The sequence below is a fragment of the Trachurus trachurus genome (assembly GCF_905171665.1).
Source record: "Trachurus trachurus genome assembly, chromosome: 16".
In the NCBI taxonomy this organism is placed as follows: domain Eukaryota; kingdom Metazoa; phylum Chordata; class Actinopteri; order Carangiformes; family Carangidae; genus Trachurus; species Trachurus trachurus.
Window position 1 is genome coordinate 26617410 of NC_139902.1, and position 16906 is coordinate 26634315.

The 16906-nt window shown below is 41.1% G+C and overlaps 1 protein-coding gene across 1 annotated transcript in view; it reads right to left on the reverse strand.

Moving 5' to 3' along the window:
• The window catches only part of ncalda (neurocalcin delta a), a 76159-nt gene that overhangs the window by 50049 nt on the left and 9204 nt on the right, over positions 1 to 16906 (reverse strand). The window contains exon 3 of the mRNA XM_083989742.1: positions 5412 to 5487. The gene's annotated coding sequence lies outside the window, so the exon portion shown is untranslated. The remainder of the gene's footprint in view (positions 1 to 5411; positions 5488 to 16906) is intronic.

Consider the following 16906-nt stretch of genomic DNA (forward strand, 5'->3'; position numbering starts at 1 on the left):
TTCAGATCCAATAATAAAACCTTTATTACACCAAATGAGGTCTGAAGAAAATCCATCTTCCTAAACTCCTAAAACTCAGACCTGGGAGAGAAATATTACGGTATAAAAGCACAGGAGAGAGAGGTGGAGGAGGAACACTGAAACACAATGCTCACACTCTGGAACCTCACACAACCTGCTTTGGCAAGACTAAACTTAAATATGGTCATGCCAAAAAATAAAAGATAAATTTGGATACTTCTCTCCCAGAGACGTACTGTAGATATTTCGCACACCATCCTCCTCTTCCTTCCTCCTCTTGTACTTGCTTTCCATCACCCAAAGTTTAAGCACCTCTGTTGTAACTGGGTGATTTTTTCTCATGCTGAAAGTGATGACCATGACATTTTGTATCAAAGGTGTTTTTTAGGTTTTTTTATTTTGCAGAATGACTGGCTGAGAGGAGAGTAGCTTAAAAGTAGGTGACTCTGTGTTAAAAAAAAGCAAAGATACTATTATGAAAACAGGAGAAATGATGGTAAAATAAATGGAATGAATGGGAGAACAGGTGCAGATTAAAATTTAAAAGGGAAAACGAAAAAGCCACCGTTATAAGCAAGCAAAGCAAAAATGCATAAATACAGTGAATGAGTAAAATCCAAAAGCCAAGCACAAAACCATCCAAAGGTCCTAAAATGCCCTAAAAAAAGTAAGAATACAATTTTTTTTTTGGTATTTGGTATTTTCTTTTTCTTTTTTAAATTATGAACTAAAGATGTTCCTGAACCTTCCTCATGTCCAGTCCTTATCCTAAACGAGCAGCCAATTAAAGTAACTGATAATACCAATAATACTGAAAACTAACCTCAGCAATGAGTATATTATTTTGAATGTGCAGTAAAATGCGACTAAACCACCTGTCTGATGACATTTAATGAGCATTTAGTGTAATTAGTGAACGAGAGTGAGGGGAAGTTCAACCTGATGTTAAAATAACTCTCACTGTCACGACCGATCATTGATACTAAATACTAAACAATCATAATGACTATAATACTGTGCATGACTCAACCTTCGCGTGTCTATATTTCTAACCCTGAGTGGTGAGGAGAAGTTTTTTTTTTTTTTTTTTATCAACAGAAAGTATTTATTTAATCCAATTTATAGCTCAAGAGGTGGGCTGTGAAGAAACAGGAAATTGGGGGGGTGGGGGGGCTGAAGAAAAAGGATTGTTATACAATCAGCAAAGAGTCTCAAGAGTTACTCAACGACATTACAACCCACTCCATCCTCGGTGATTCAGAAGCTATAAACAGAAGCCAGAAGAAAAGACTGACGACCGCTCTGTCCCATCCATTGTTTTTTTGTTTTTTTTTCCGTGGCAGACAGCGGGATTGGATGCAGAGAGAGGATTAACCAGAGCCCACCGTCTTATCAGAGAGCAGCAGGTTGGGAGTCAGGGAGCGAGAGGAGAGAGAGAAAAAAGACACATCACCTCCTCTCCTATGAGTCATACTCTGCTCACTATCCCCTGATATATTACGCACACACGCACACACACACGCGAATCAATCAGCAGTTGTCTCTGCATATTAATCTCCCGTCTACTGGCATGCGATGGATGGACAGATGCAGCTCGCCTATCAAATGTCAGGAGTAATCAGATTCAGAGGAAGCTCACAGGAGGAGGAGGAGCAGCAGCAGAAAGCGATCGCACTTTTTTATTTTCACTGGCCAAGGCAGCGCTTCCTGTGACTCACAGTCTTCTTTCTCCAACTTTAGACAAATGAAGCTTCGGGAGAAGACGAACTGAACTTCATGCTGCTCTATTTATTCTCTCTTTCTCTCTCTCCCTCTCTCTCTCTATCTCATCGTGTGTGGTAAATCCAAGAGTTTGAACCAGCGTCCATCGCCCCCTTCACTGACCTGACATCAGCTCTCCCTGCTCCACGTCCACATCCATCCTCAATCATCTTCAGCCTGTCACCACCACTGTTCTTTCTCTCACCACTTTTTCTTTATACAGACAGTATGATGCGACTGAATTTAAGTGAATACTCTTTAAGCCTGTCTCCATTGTCCACTCGTTTGTTATTGGGGCTTTCTGTTTCTGTAATACGTGTTTTCTTTAATGGCACTCCTGTTTTTGAATTTTATGTTATGTGTACGTATCATATCGTATCTTTACCGCATCATATCATATCGTATCGTATCATATCTGTATCGCATCGTATCATATCGTATCATTATCGTATCGTATCGTAATTGTATTTCGTAGTAATGGTATTTAATTCTATTCTTTTTGCCAGTCAATTCAGAAAGCCCTAATCCTGATTGGACTGGAAACCACTCATATATAGAGAAGTCCAAAACTTTTGCCTAAACTTTTATTTCTTCAAATGAACCACAGAAGTACTATGTTGAAATGCAACGTGTCAACAGACCACAACAAGCTGTGAAATTGGCATAATCCTATAATAAATCATTATCAGTGTCATTATCATATCGTCTTGTATTGTGTCGTTCATTTTTATTTTGCCAGTCAATTCACAAAGCCCTAATCCTGATGAAGGGAAATTAGAGGACTGGAAACCACTCATACATATATATATAAATAAGTCCGAAACTTTAGCCTAAACTTTTATTTCCTCAAATGAATGACAGAAGTATTATGTTGAAATGCAACATGTCAACAGACACCAAGCTGTAAAATTGGCATAATCCTCAAACAAATATAAAATAACTGGGCAGTGATCTAGTAGCTGTTATAGATACTTGTTTCCATTTGCCCTGATCCACTTTAAACCCGGGTTTAACTCGACTTTGGCTGTTAATGCATGAGCGCCCCTTTGAACAATAGTAAATATGGTTTTATCCCCGGTCACTGCATCAAATCTAAAAAAAAAACGACGACCCAGTACTGTAGTAACAGTCGACAGCAGCGCTTTCCCCAACGGAGCATCTCATTAAAATGAGCAGATTTCACTGCTGTGAATCTGCTCAGAGGGAAAAGCTGTCAGAGAGGGTGAGGTAATCCTGCTAAACATAGTTGCATTGAGTCTGATCTGATGGAGTGACCTGGAGGCTCTGCAGGAACAGCCAGGCAGCTTTCAAAACATCTGATACAGACACACACAACAACAACAACAAGTAGATGGTGACGACTTCTAGGAAACTGGTGCAGCACCTTCCTGAAGTTCATGCCACCACAAAACCATGAAGATGTGATATGATCGATCTCTGTCACCCAAATATGGAAGCCTGTTCCCTCCAGTAAGAAACATAAATAAGAAAATAAAAATCCACAAGGTATGAAATGAAAAAATCAAAATTATGAGATAATTAATCAAAATCATAGATTATGATAGTCAAACTTTCTATCTCATAATTATGACTTTTTATTTCATAAATTCAACTTTTTATCGCATAAATTCAACTTTTTATCTCATAAGGATGACGTTTTATCTCATAAATTCAACTTTTTATCTCATAATTATGACTTTTTATCTCATAAATGCAACTTTTTATCTCATAAATTCAACTTTTTATCTCATAAGGATGACTTTGTATCTCATAAATTCAACTTTTTATCTCATGAATTCAACTTTTTATCTCATAAATTCGACTTTTCATCTATTAATTTTCATTTACTGGCTGAAACGGACTTCCATACCTAACCGCTCACAAGTCAGTAGATTTTAAATGCAGACTGTAAGTACGTAAAACTGAAATGTTTTCGTAATACAGATAAATACAGATCCAAGTCCTCTGTGATCTTAAGGACAGGGAACAGCGACCAAATACTATCTTATGCTGTAAAAAAAAACAACAACAAATGGTTTTTATAGGGAGTTACTAACCACTAATCAGCTAATTATCACCTCTGTTCTCGATTTCAGATCCAAACTGAGTGAAGTGAAGTTCCTGTTTTGATGCGACTCTTCAGACAAGTGTTTGTCATCTTCAACAAGTTCAGAGGTTTCACTGACACAAAGTGACCTGAAGTCCGAGTGTGTGAGGCTCTGCTGCCGCCGGCGCCTGTTTTAAAGCAGTGGGCCTCTTAACTGGACGAGCTGCAGCTGTCCCCTCAGTCTGACAGGCCAGTGTGTGTGTGTGTGTGTGTGTGTGTGTGTAAATAGCTGACAAGTTAAAGTTAGAAATTGTGTAATAATGAGCAAAGGATGTTGAATCAATTTAATTTTATATATTTCATTATTAATAGTACACACACTCTCACACACTCATTTGTTCCCTGATTTGTGTATGTGTGTGTGCTTGCTTGCATGTGTGTGTGTGTGTGTGTGTGTGTGTGTGTGACTGTGTGTAATGGCCTGTGTTTGCAGGGATTTCAGGGGCCTGGGAACTGTGTGGAAATCACATTGGGCTTCCTCTGGCTCATCTCAGAGTCATGGGAAACAACACTGACCAAAAACAACAGCGGCCGCTCGTACACCAAACAGCTTGAGCACTCAACGTTTTACTGTCCAGACAAACACACACATACCACCTTCAGCCAGAGATTAAAGGTGTCCTATACACTGATTAATGGGTGCAAGGAAATTGTTTTTAAAGGTTAAAAGTTAAGATAAAATACTTAGACAATCTCCTCTTCTGTTGTTCATGACTAAAATAATGAGTGATTTTGTAATAGAGAATCTCAGGGGAAGTATCGGGTCTACAAACAATGGAAAAACAACTTCCTGGGGACTAAGAAAAGTTTGAAGTGTTGTAATTATTACATGCCATAGAAATTAATTTTTTTGCACTTAAAAAAAACAACAACAAAAGTTATTGCTAGGTCAAAATCTTTTACATTTTATTCCTTATACTGCTTATACTTTTATAGTGTAGTCAATGTGCAAAAAAAGGATGGCTTTTAGTTAATGGTAAGTAATGAAAGTAAAAAAAAAAAAGGTTTTCAATATAGTGAAGTTGCGGAAAATGCCAATAATTGTCACTATATGATGCACCACACCAATCAGGACACCCATCGTGTTGTATTTGTGTCTCTACTTTTCTACACGGTATTTTAATACAGACGACTTCCCAGTAAATCTGTTCTCATTTACCGGTTCATGTTTTGCTGTTTTTGTTGTCAGACAAGAGAATACGTTTGAAATACCGACGGAAACTGAAACCCTGTTAAGACGACATGACAACCTGCTGCAGCGGTGCACGTTTGCGCTGACAAAACTCTGATTTAATATCCACAAAATCGTCTCATAAACTCTCTCACAAACACAAGACGTGACAGGACATCCGTCTTATTTTGTCTCTCAGGTGGCAAACACACACATTCACTCCTCCTGGGGAACAAACTGCTGCTCGCTGCTCTAAGCTGCTCAGCGAACAGAGGGAGGTGTGCCAGGATTAGTACTACAGCTCACAGATGACAGATGAAGACCTGATGGATTTAAAACTTTTGATCAAACCTTTAGCGTCTCCGTCTCTGTCTTTGTCTTGGTTCTCAGATGTTTTGCCTGTTTCACACTGGACGCCCAGTCAGATCTGTAAAAAAACAACACAAAAAGAATATGTTTCAATTAGCAAAACAAGACCAAGCAGTGCTTTGAGCTAAATGCTAATGTCAGCATGCTAAGTTTCAGGTGAGGTAATTCTGGACAATAATCATTTATTTGTAGTAATAACAATACACATGCACAGTGTTAGCACTGGGAATTTCAAATCTGGCCGACTATGGTCTATCACTACTGTATGTTACGTACGTTTGTTTTGTGAAGCTACAGACTGTTGGTCTCTCCAATAACAACATCAGACAGGTCTCATACGCCTTCAACAAACCAACCAGTTCTGATTTTCACATATATATTAGTTCAAAATACTAACTAATAACTTGCTCACATTTAGCCGGTGAAATAGTTTCCTTGCTGGGCATCACTGACTAACGTCTTAGCATGCTAATGGCTAATTAATACTAAACATGCACATTTTAGAGTCGAGGACATTGGGAAATTAGATTTGCGGGTACTTGGAATTTGAAAATGTATCATCTTTAAATGATTCATGGTGATAAATAACAGTGACACACAACGTTAACATCTCTGCAGCCATCTCTTCTCTTCTCTTCTGATGAGGCATGACAGTTTAGTTCCCCCCCAAGTCTGCCTGGAAACACAGTTTCTGCACTTTTCAAAAGAGAAAAATTGTCTAATTATACAAGAATTGCTGAAATTAACCACGGTCATTGAGTCTCTATATTTAGATCGTAGTGGGGGAGAGAGTTGGGGAAAAAATTCCTAAGTTAAAATCTCTTGGACAAAAACAGATTCCTGTGGACTTAGTGTGAGGACAGAGCAGCTGAGTGCCATTCATGACAAAACACACCTGTGCTGTTCAGGCTGCTTGTATTGTTATTATGTACGGTTAAATATATTTATATTGGACATAAAGTGATATATATTCTGTGCATTTACACATACAGATCTGAATTTCATTGCAACACCTACACTTCTTGTGACAAGCAGGCAGCACATTAGAGAGAGGACATTAAAAGTTCATGGTTAATGGTGCAGTTAATCATTAAAAAGGCGGCAATTAAAAACTTGAACATTTGTTGCACATAAGAGAAAATTGAATGTCTTGTTTTTCTTAAAGACAGAATGATGTTATATTACGGCCATAATGAGCAGTGAGTAGTGAGTGGAGGCTGAAAAAATGACAATATAGTTCATTATCTGTACAAGGAGTATGGATGGAGTATTTCAATTAATTATTGTGCTTATTTCACGACAGAGCCGAGTCTTTTCATGGTAATCCTCCTCCAGTTCTTGGTATTCTTTTGAAATACAGAGCTACATGACCTGCTCTCTGTAAGCATCAAGTGTTTCTTTTTCTTCGCAATGATAATGAGTCAGCGAGCGCCATTAAAGCTTTTTTTTTTTTTTCCTGTCGGGTGCCTGGAGAAGAGGAAAGTATGAGGAAAGCTACCGTCGTCCCGTGTTGTTGCAGCAGATGAGGAGCGAGAACGGCTCCTCAGGTTCCTGTCCTCTCACTTCCCCCAAACTCTCGCTCTGGTAGCGAACACTGCTCCTCTTGCAGAGCACAGCTTGACAACCAAAAAAACTCTTCAGGCAAACTGACAACTCTGAACGTGTGAGAGGGGGTTTCTGTGTGCAACGGCACCGTTACACAGCCATTCTGCTTGGTGGCAATAGGAAAGAGAAAAAGATTTGTAAAACACGAAGCAGACATTGATTTTGTCTCGCATTTTGTTTCCAGTCAGCATAATTAAAGAAGAATCAATCAGTGAATCTGCTTTTCTTGTTGCTGATTCAAACCTTATTAGAAGACTCAGGTGTTGGATGGACGCAACCACATTAACATGCAACCCGAGCATGGAATGAGCCTTACTTAACCTTAATAAACGATACCTCCAACCTAAACCCAACCCTAGGGATGGGAAATCGGCCCTACTGTATCTTCAGATCGTTTGATCGTGGTTACTGTCGATGGCTGCAGTAGCGGAGAGATATAGAGGATCCTTTGTACCTATACAGCCAATCAGACTTTTTAAATTCATCTTCAAATGTTAGATGAACTGACAAACAAATGAATTTCCCTTTTGGGATTAATAAAATAATTGGTATTCGTATACATAATTCGTATTAAATATTTTCATCGTTTTACAGCACTACTTGTCTCTCTCAACGAACCTGTCAATTCAAGTCAAAAAGCCCGCAAAAATATATATAAATGTGGTGATACAGTTGGTTTGTAGGAATAGTAAGATATTTTGTTTCACATGCTTTGTCATAGTGCCGAGCCGTAGATGAGAAATAATCAATAACCATGTAGCAGCTCCAACTGTAACACCAAAGGCACAGAGCTGCAGCTGCAGCTTCACCAGAACAGTTGCAGGTTTTACACTTCGAAGGATAAATACACACGGGAGCTGTGTTTTATTGGTTGGATTTTGTGTTTCCAAAGATTCATCTACTGTATTTGTTCCTTTTTATTTCTGTCTACACTTTTGGTGAATCCACTGGCGCGAGTTCTCACTGAATAAGTCAAGAGTTGGTGTTTTCGGTCATGACTCAGTTTCCCGGGTTGCAGGGGCAGCGCTGTCACACTGGTGTCAGCTGGACCCCGAGCTGGGAGGATCAGGACGGTCAACAGAAACCAGTCACGATGCCTTCACTGTCTCTCTACATCCATCACAGTGCAGCCTGTTATAGTTTGGTGGTTTTCTGGCTGAAGAATCCAAAGGAAAAACAAATTAAATCAACAAATCATTTTAAAAAGCTGCTACTTGTGTGAGTCATTACTGCGCTTTGTTCACCTCTCCTGGCTGGCGACTCGTTACGGTTCATAAAATAAAAGCTTTCCAACAGATGTCGACCCCAAACATCTTAAAAGTCGGGGCTGAAATATCTGCCTGTTTTTTATTTTAAATACGCACACAATCTGTCCTATAGCCGGAGGACCAGCAGCTCCACTGACGACACACACACACACACACAGACACACACACACTGATAAGACGTGGTTGTAAAGTTTACAACCTGCCAGACTGTTTGGCGAATGCATTCTCGATGTTCAAAACAAACCCATCAACTTTAAGGAGGCAGCACAAATACACACATCTTATCACATTACAACACTTTTTTTTTTTTAGTGTTGGGTCGTTATGTCAGGAAGCGTCATCATCAGATATCACCACTGACTGACTGTTGTTTGTTCCGCTAAGGATGGAGGGAAGAAAGAGAGAGAAACTGTGTTTCCATCCACTTGTCGCTCGAATTATCTGAAGATCGATAAAAATATAAAAGCGAATAATGCAGGCTCAAGTGCGTTTCCATCTAAGACCTTTAAATCCAATAAAAAGCCGTGTGTAATGACGCCATGTGCTGTTTTGCGATCATATTGCTGTATCGAACATTTTCTTGCAATTTAAGGTGTTTCCATTCATTTTTGTACAAAAAGCAAAATAGAAGGACTTCCATCCTTCATCTTTAACCGATTATCAGAGGTCGGGCTGCGCACAGGCCTGCTGGAGTCGTTGCCTGGAAACCACTGGTAAGTAGGGAAGTTATAGGCTTTGGCTGGTGCTTATAATGCAACATGCCTGTCATCTAAACATCGCTTTGATGCAGATGCACCGCATGTTAAATATTATAGACTATTATGGTTTGTGAACAGCAGCGCTTCAAACAGTTCAGGGAGATGGTGACTCTTCACATGAAGCCAGTCTGTCCTGTACACCTGCATCTTTCTTTGTTTTCTCCCGTCGTGTCTTTGAACAGCTGGAATACGTAGCGGAACTGACATAAAACGAGATCGCAACTCACATTTATTGAGCAAAGAACTGTTTCCATCGGCATTTATCGCATAAACTTTGTATCGATCAAGAGAAAATCCGATGCGATCAACCATATAAACTTTTTATCGATTACTTTTTATTGAATTCTGGCCATTTTTGACCCCTAAATCATTGTCCTGATGGTCATGGACTTACATTGATGCAGGCAAACCGGAGTTTCACCATGGCTACCCGGCGCTTGGGATAGCGACAACGCTAACCCATGGGGGCAATTCTTTCAACCACAACAAACAATAAATGGTCGGAGATATTTTGGACATTACCACTGCACTGCTTGACCGTTTATTTTTGTAAAGAAATCACCACAACAAGGAAAAAGTGTTTGTTTCTGTGGCGGGGAGAGCAGGCGCTCTGCGATCGCTTAGTAATGTCTTTCCAGGATGTTTCAGAGTTCGGCTATCTGAGGTGAGTGGCTACATGCAAAAACACAAAGTTTATACTGTTTATACTGAACACTATATGAGTTCAGTGGTGTCTCGTATGGATTCGAGTCATGTACCATAGATATTTGATTGTTTTTTGAGTGTTTGTTGTGGTTGAAAGAATTGCCCCCATAGGTTAGCATTGTTGTTATCCCTAGCGCCGTCTAGCCATGGTGTAACTCCATGTTTAAGTTGCATTTTTTGCTCCCCCCAACACTGGGTGACCATCAGGAAAACGATTTAGGGCTCAAAAATGGCCGGAATTCTTCTTTGATCAAATTTTACTGTTTCCATAAGGCATTTTTAATTTGATATTGCTTAATGTGAATAAAAACGTGTGGATGGAAACATGGTTAGAGAGAGGGGTCAATCTAATCCATCACAATACAATCCAGCAACAGTTTCCCTCAATCAAACTGATGGGACGAGGACTCATTTCCTCTGGTTGTGTGAGAACTATAGTTTTGGCTTCGGGTGAGTTTAATAGTCCCAGATGTGAAAGCAGCAGCAGCAGCAGCAGCAGAACCGCTGGTGTTTATGCACATCTATGCTCTAACCACTCACTCACTTGCTCGCTGGCTCTCACAGACATACACAGACACCACAGATTGTCCAGCGCTCGAGCATATTTCACACACCATTTGTGAAACTACACGAACACAAATGACACACACACAAACACATAAGTTGGCCCGAGTGACGACCGTATATGGAATCCAGCTTCTGGCTCAATTACGGAATTACTTCATAACTTTGATGTTACAGTGCAAACGGGAGAAAAAAAAAGAAAAGAAAAAAAAAATAGGAAAGAACTACAACACAACTAAAAATAGAGCAACTTGTTTATAAATCCATGACGGAGCCCGCATGCTTTTGTTTTCAAGAGTGTTCAATGCCATTACATTACCTCAGTGCCACTTAAACCGGCTCTGCAGCAACTCAATAGTTTTAATAAGAGGTTATTGTTCTAATCAGACTCAGAGTTGAGAGTTATGACGTATAGTCCACAACGGTGGAGAACACGCACAATGAAAATGTGAGCGTATCCTGGCTGCAAGCACATTAAAAACACATTCAGTCTTTCATTCCTTACATATTGCTTTGTTTTTCCACTTTCGAAAAAAGAGCCGCAACAAAGTGGTCACTCCCCTGTGGAGACATAATAAAGGAAATATATGTTCCAAGATACAGAAAAGAAAAAAAAACAGAGAGTTTGGAGAGACTGCATCTGTCTCTGAACAAAAAAAATGTGACAACAGGGAGAGACCTCAGCCTTTTCACCGGTGCCATGGCAACATGCTCCGTGCATATGGAAGGTAAGACAAAGACAAAGCGGTGAAAAAAAATCAGGTGCAAAAAACTGGAACAATATTCAACTCAAGAGAGCGAACATAGATCAGAAACCCCCCCGAGAGTGTGTGTATGTGTGTGTGTGTGAGTGCATTCGTGCAAAACAAACACCAGCAGCAGCGGTGTCAAATTAACAGGAAGACTGTGTAATTCCAGGGATTAACATTTTATTAGCTTCCAGCTCCCGTGTGCTATTTCTGTTACATTCATGAGGATAAAACATCCTCATCAATGATGACCCAACACCACTGACACCGACACTGACTCAACGAGGAGATTATGTAATCTGACGTCTTGATTTAGCTCCATGAGAGCTGCCATCATCATCATCATCATCATCATGTTTTTTTAGGCTACTCGGTGTTTCCTCTTGACACTGAAATTTGCACTTTGTGTGTGCGGAACAACCTGTTGTTGTGTCACGGCACCATGAGTGATCATCACGATACCTCACATTGCCATGGCTGTCGTGCTGCCGTCTCCAGCTGTATGAAAATAAGGAATACGGGTGGTGCACTTTATGAAAATTGATTGAAAAATTTCTTCATCTAAAAAGCAAATCGCTGCTGCCCAACGACGCAGCTGCAGACAGCGACAGCTCTGACTCAGACCTGGACAGACATTCCCCACTATTGTGTAACAGAGCCTGATTCACATTATTCATTCACCTGTTCCATCTCTATGACTCATATTGAAGTGTTGGACTCATTTAAAGGGATAGTTCAACATTTTTGGCAAATTGTCCCATTGCCATAATCGCTATAGTCATAGCAGTAGGTTCGTTACCTTTAATTGTCGGTGCAAGCTATTTTTAGAATGGCGGAGCACAGCCGCAAGCTGCTCAGAGCTACGCTACGGAGGCTAATGGGATTTCTTGGTTTCCCTCATCAAACTCATCAAATACACAATCCAACAACTTCAAAACGCTCTTGTGGACAAGTTGTGACCTGCACATTCACCACGCTATGAGATAATAACAGAACGCTACGAGGTAAATGCAGAGACTGCTTGCCAAAAGACTGTCCCTGAAGGCAACACGCATCAGCAGTTTTGCATGAATTTCCCTCTAAAACAACTCTGTCTCGTAACGTTCTGTTATTATCTCATAGCGTGGTGAATGTGCAGGTCACAACTTGTCCACCAGAGCGTTTTGGAGTTGTTGAATTGTGTATTTGATGAGTTTGATGAGGGAAACCAAGAAATCCCATGAGCCTCCGTAGCGTAGCTCTGAGCAGCTCGCGGCTCTGCTCCGCCGTTCTAAAAATAGCTTGCACCGACAATTAAAGGTAACAAACCTACTGCTATGACTATAGCGATTACGGCAATGGGCCAATTTGCCAAAATGTTGAACTATCCCTTTAATCATTTCCCCTTTCATTAAAATCTTTAAATCAACTCCTACTGTAATAAAGGCTGTATATGTTTGCGCTTGTTATATAGGAATGGCTCTATGACAGATTTATTCTTTGCCATTAATAAAAAAATAATAATAATCACAGATGGATGTGAACTGAAACGGCAGCAGGTATTAAAAACAACATAACGCACACACACACACACATAGGAGGGGGGAGACAAACAGAGAAAGACGTAACAATGTATTGCTAATCTCCAAGGACACCAGCCCAGGCAGTGTGGGTGTCTGGACCAGACACGCTCGCTTGCTCACTCATTCTGCTCATCTGCTCAATAAAACTGGGCTGCGGCTGCAACGAGTCGTCGTCGTCGTCCGCTTCCATATTCGCCGTGGTAGTGTACTCCTACATGTAACCCCTCCTCTTATTCACTCTCTCTATCTCTATCTCTCTCTTTCTCCGGCACTCTCCCCTTCTTGCGGCGGACCAGCTGTCACGGTTTCCAGCCCACTCATTACCATTCCTCTCTCATATAACTGTCGCTCCGAGAAGCTTTTCATCCTTCCTCTCCTCCACTGCACACTGGGTGGCAAACCGAACGTTACGTAAAAAATAATGTGGGCTCAACTCGTGTGCGTGCGTGAGTGTGGATTTACTTGTGTATGCTCACCTGCATTCATGAAAACTGTAAAAAAAAAAAAAAAAAAAAGGCTTCGACATAACACAGAGGAATTAAAAACAGAGAGAGGTGAAGGCTTTGAACTCGACTTAATGATGTGAAATTACCATTAGGACTAATTTCCAGTATGTTGTGTTCAGGCAGAATTTCATTTGTTCTGTTTTACAACAGAGGGCTTGTAGAGGATATAAACAACTCCCAAATACAAATAAATGGTTTAAAAAAAAGTTATTTGTTTATATGAGTGGATTTTTGTATTTTTCCTGAGAGACTTTAGCCTCGGAAGACTTGGGGGGAAAAAAACGCACATTTCATGATTTACAGTGACCTGTAATGTTCACAAATACATTTCAGGATTCCACTCAGTGATGTTTATTCTCATTGTGCCCAGTTTTGGAGACAAATGCCGACTACGACAGGAGCAGAATCGGTACAGATACGAGAGTGGTTGTAGTGGACTTTCGTCAATGCATTGATGTGACAATTTTCCCTTTCGAGACGTCAGTCCTCCGGTAAATACAAGCAGTTTACATGGTGGAGAGACCAGAAAGTTTAAACAAGAAACACTTAACTAAGTACAACAGCAGCGTGAAGCGTCAACAGTGCAGAGACAGATGCACTGATGGAGTTACAGCTCCTCTTACTAGCAGAGAGGAGTAATGGATCTGTAAAAAGAGAATGAAATTAAGCCGATCAGACTGGAAAGGAGGAGCTGCCATTACATCTTAACATGGTTACATTTGTAGATGTATTATTTGGCGTTTTAAAGCATTATGGGAAAGGGAATTAACGAGAACAATAACCACAGAGGGGGACGGAGGCGCTGATCCTGCTCTCTGAACCCTGACAGCAAAACCTCCAAATACAGACAGACTGGATCACTACCACAAAGCTGGTTTGTGTTGAGCAGCAGTCTGCCCCAGAGGAAGAAAGAAGGCCCCGGCCCCTCCCTCACCAAGTGCTCGCAAGTGACCTGGTGCCATACTCAGATGTTCAGCAGGTGTCTGAGATGGCAGCTTACGCTCACAGTGCAGTCTCTCAAATCAAAGAGGAGGCTAAAGAAGAAGTGGTGGTCCAGTTTCGCCTTTTGCTGATTCTGTGACTTTCCAATCCTCCATGTTTCACTCCTGCATCCTCACCCCCCAGCCCACCTTTTATTAAAGGAGACATATTATGTCCCTTTTCCACAAATTAAAGTAGTTCCCAGGTGTCTTAAAGGGATAGTTCAACATTTTTTGGCAAATTGGCCTATTGTCATAATCCCTATAGTTTTAGGAGTAGGTTCATTACCTTTAATTGTCGGTGCAAGCTATTTTTAGAACGGTGGAGCAGAGCCACAAGCTGCTCAGAGCTACGCTATGGAGGCTCATGGGATTTCTTGGTTTCCCTCATCAAACTCATCACATACACAATCCAACAACTCCAAAACGCTCTGGTGGACAAGTTGTGACCTGCACGTTCACCACGCTATGAGATAATAATGTAACGTTATGAGACGGAGTTGTTTTCGATGTAAGCGTAGCATAGCTCTGAGCAGCTTGCGGCTCTGCTCCGTTGTTCTAAAAACAGCTTGCACCGACAATTAAAGGTAACGAACCTACTCCTTAAACTATAGGGATTATGGCAATGGGCCAATTTACCAAAATGTTGAACTATCCCTTTAAAGACATGTACAGTATGTGACATGCTTTGGTCAAAATACCCCAAGGATCAAACACCACAGCTCTTTTCATCCGCTCAAAACGACCTTGTTCAGAACAGCCGGTTTCAGTGTCTGTCCCTTTAAATGCCCCCCCCTACTGGTACCAGTACATGCAGGTAGGGGTGGCATTATGCAAATTCGAAAACTAATGACATCATTGTATGTAAACTGAGGGAACAGCTTGTAAAACCACATGGATTTCAACCTACAGTAGGGAGCCTGCAAATTACACTTTTTTTTTTGTCAATTCTCACATTCTGGGGGCCTGAAGGTGAGCCAACACCCAAACATATGTTCAAAAGCCTTCAAAAACTGATACATCCATAATATGTTCCCTTTAAAGCATCCTGGTCCTTGTGCTTCTTTTTTATGCCCACATTTCACACTTGAAACAATAAATATGCTGCTAGGAATCACATTTGAAACATTTACCGACGACTTTGCCACCAACAAATAACTCATACCGACATACCGGTCGTACACCAAGGTTTTCACACTTGTCGGCCAGTGACAGGCGCTCCGGCCACCATGGCTTTCTCTCACATAGCGGGGAAAGCCCTGTGCTAATTCAGGGGCATCCCCGTGGACTCTGGGCCAGGGACACAGGCGGGGTGTGAGGACGAACCTGTCAGAGGAGCTCAACAACTCCTCTGAGCTCCGACAGCACGGCCCTGCAGCAGCCAGTGATGCCACCGCTTCTGACAATGTGTCTGGCCTTGGTGCGGGGGTGTCGCTGTGTAGCTGGTGAGGTAATGGAGTGTGTGCTTTAAGGGCGTCATGGCGGCATACATTTTTTAGCACTTCAGATTAAAAATGCATACCTGTCGGTGCCTGTCAGCCTGCGCTCCTGCGTGTCTCCATCATGTTGTTGACTTATCCAATGTTCTGTTGTGTGTTTCTGCATCAATGTTTTCAACTATTTCAGTCTACGTACGGCACCGAGACCTCAGAGTCCAGTTTAGCAGCTGTTGTTGGAGATTACGCACACGTTTAATGCGAGCGACGAGGAGTACCGCTGTGGCTGTTTACTTCTGTGTGTAATTTGTTTGATCTCAACATCCAAAGCTGCCTTTACAAAGACAAATATAAAACAAAAATCATTCATTTGGCTTGAGTGCAAACTTGAAATAACCAAATTTCGGAGCTTGTTTGTGGCAGAATTAATGTTTTAGTTTGAAAATGCATCACTTCTACTTTGTTTATGCCATGTCAACACTGCACCAGATGTTTTTGGAAATGCTGCTCTCTGGGGTTGCATTATATTCTGAACGGGCAGAGATCTTGGGAAACGATGATGTAGACACCCACGTTGGTCCCATGATTGGGTTTTATTGGTTTGTTTCTGATACAGAGCTGAAACATTCATCTGGTTAAGAACATATTTGTGTGGACTTGGCTGTAGAGAAGGGAGAGACAAGATTGAAAGGTGGTGGTGAGCAATTTCATTCAGTCTCTCCAGGAAGTCATTCATGGTGCTGCACTTTAGTTTATTTCACAACAAAAGCTTCCTGCAGTTGCCCAATCGTGGCGTGTAAATGTTGGTTGAGGATTTCGGAAAGTTCAAAGTCAATGACTGAAGAGGACGCAGCTGACAAATGTTGAGAAACTGTGTACAGCGGACGTCATTGCTCCACATTTGCACTGGTTTCAGCTCTTTATCTGTTTGTTTTTGCATGAAACAGTGACTTCAACAGTTACTGAAGACAACGAAGACGTTGAAGAGCAGTCACTTCCAAGCTCCTGCTCTGCTGCTGAAATCCTGATTTTTATAACCACGATGTCATCGTACAAAATCGCCAAATAGGTTTAAGACAAACACTGTTGTGATTCCAGCTGTATTTACTTGTAAAATTATGTTTTTTAAATAAAATTTGTATGAAATGTGAAAAGCCGAACGCGAACATCTATCTTTTAGTGTGAAACCCAAACAGCGCTGTGCAGCCACATAACGACAGGCAGACAGACAGAGAGGCTGCTGTGAAATGCCACAGCTGCTGCCCATTAAGACACTTCATACATAGATGCACTATGGTATGTTTCCCACCCACTGGGCTAGATGTCCCACTCTGACGTTGAGCA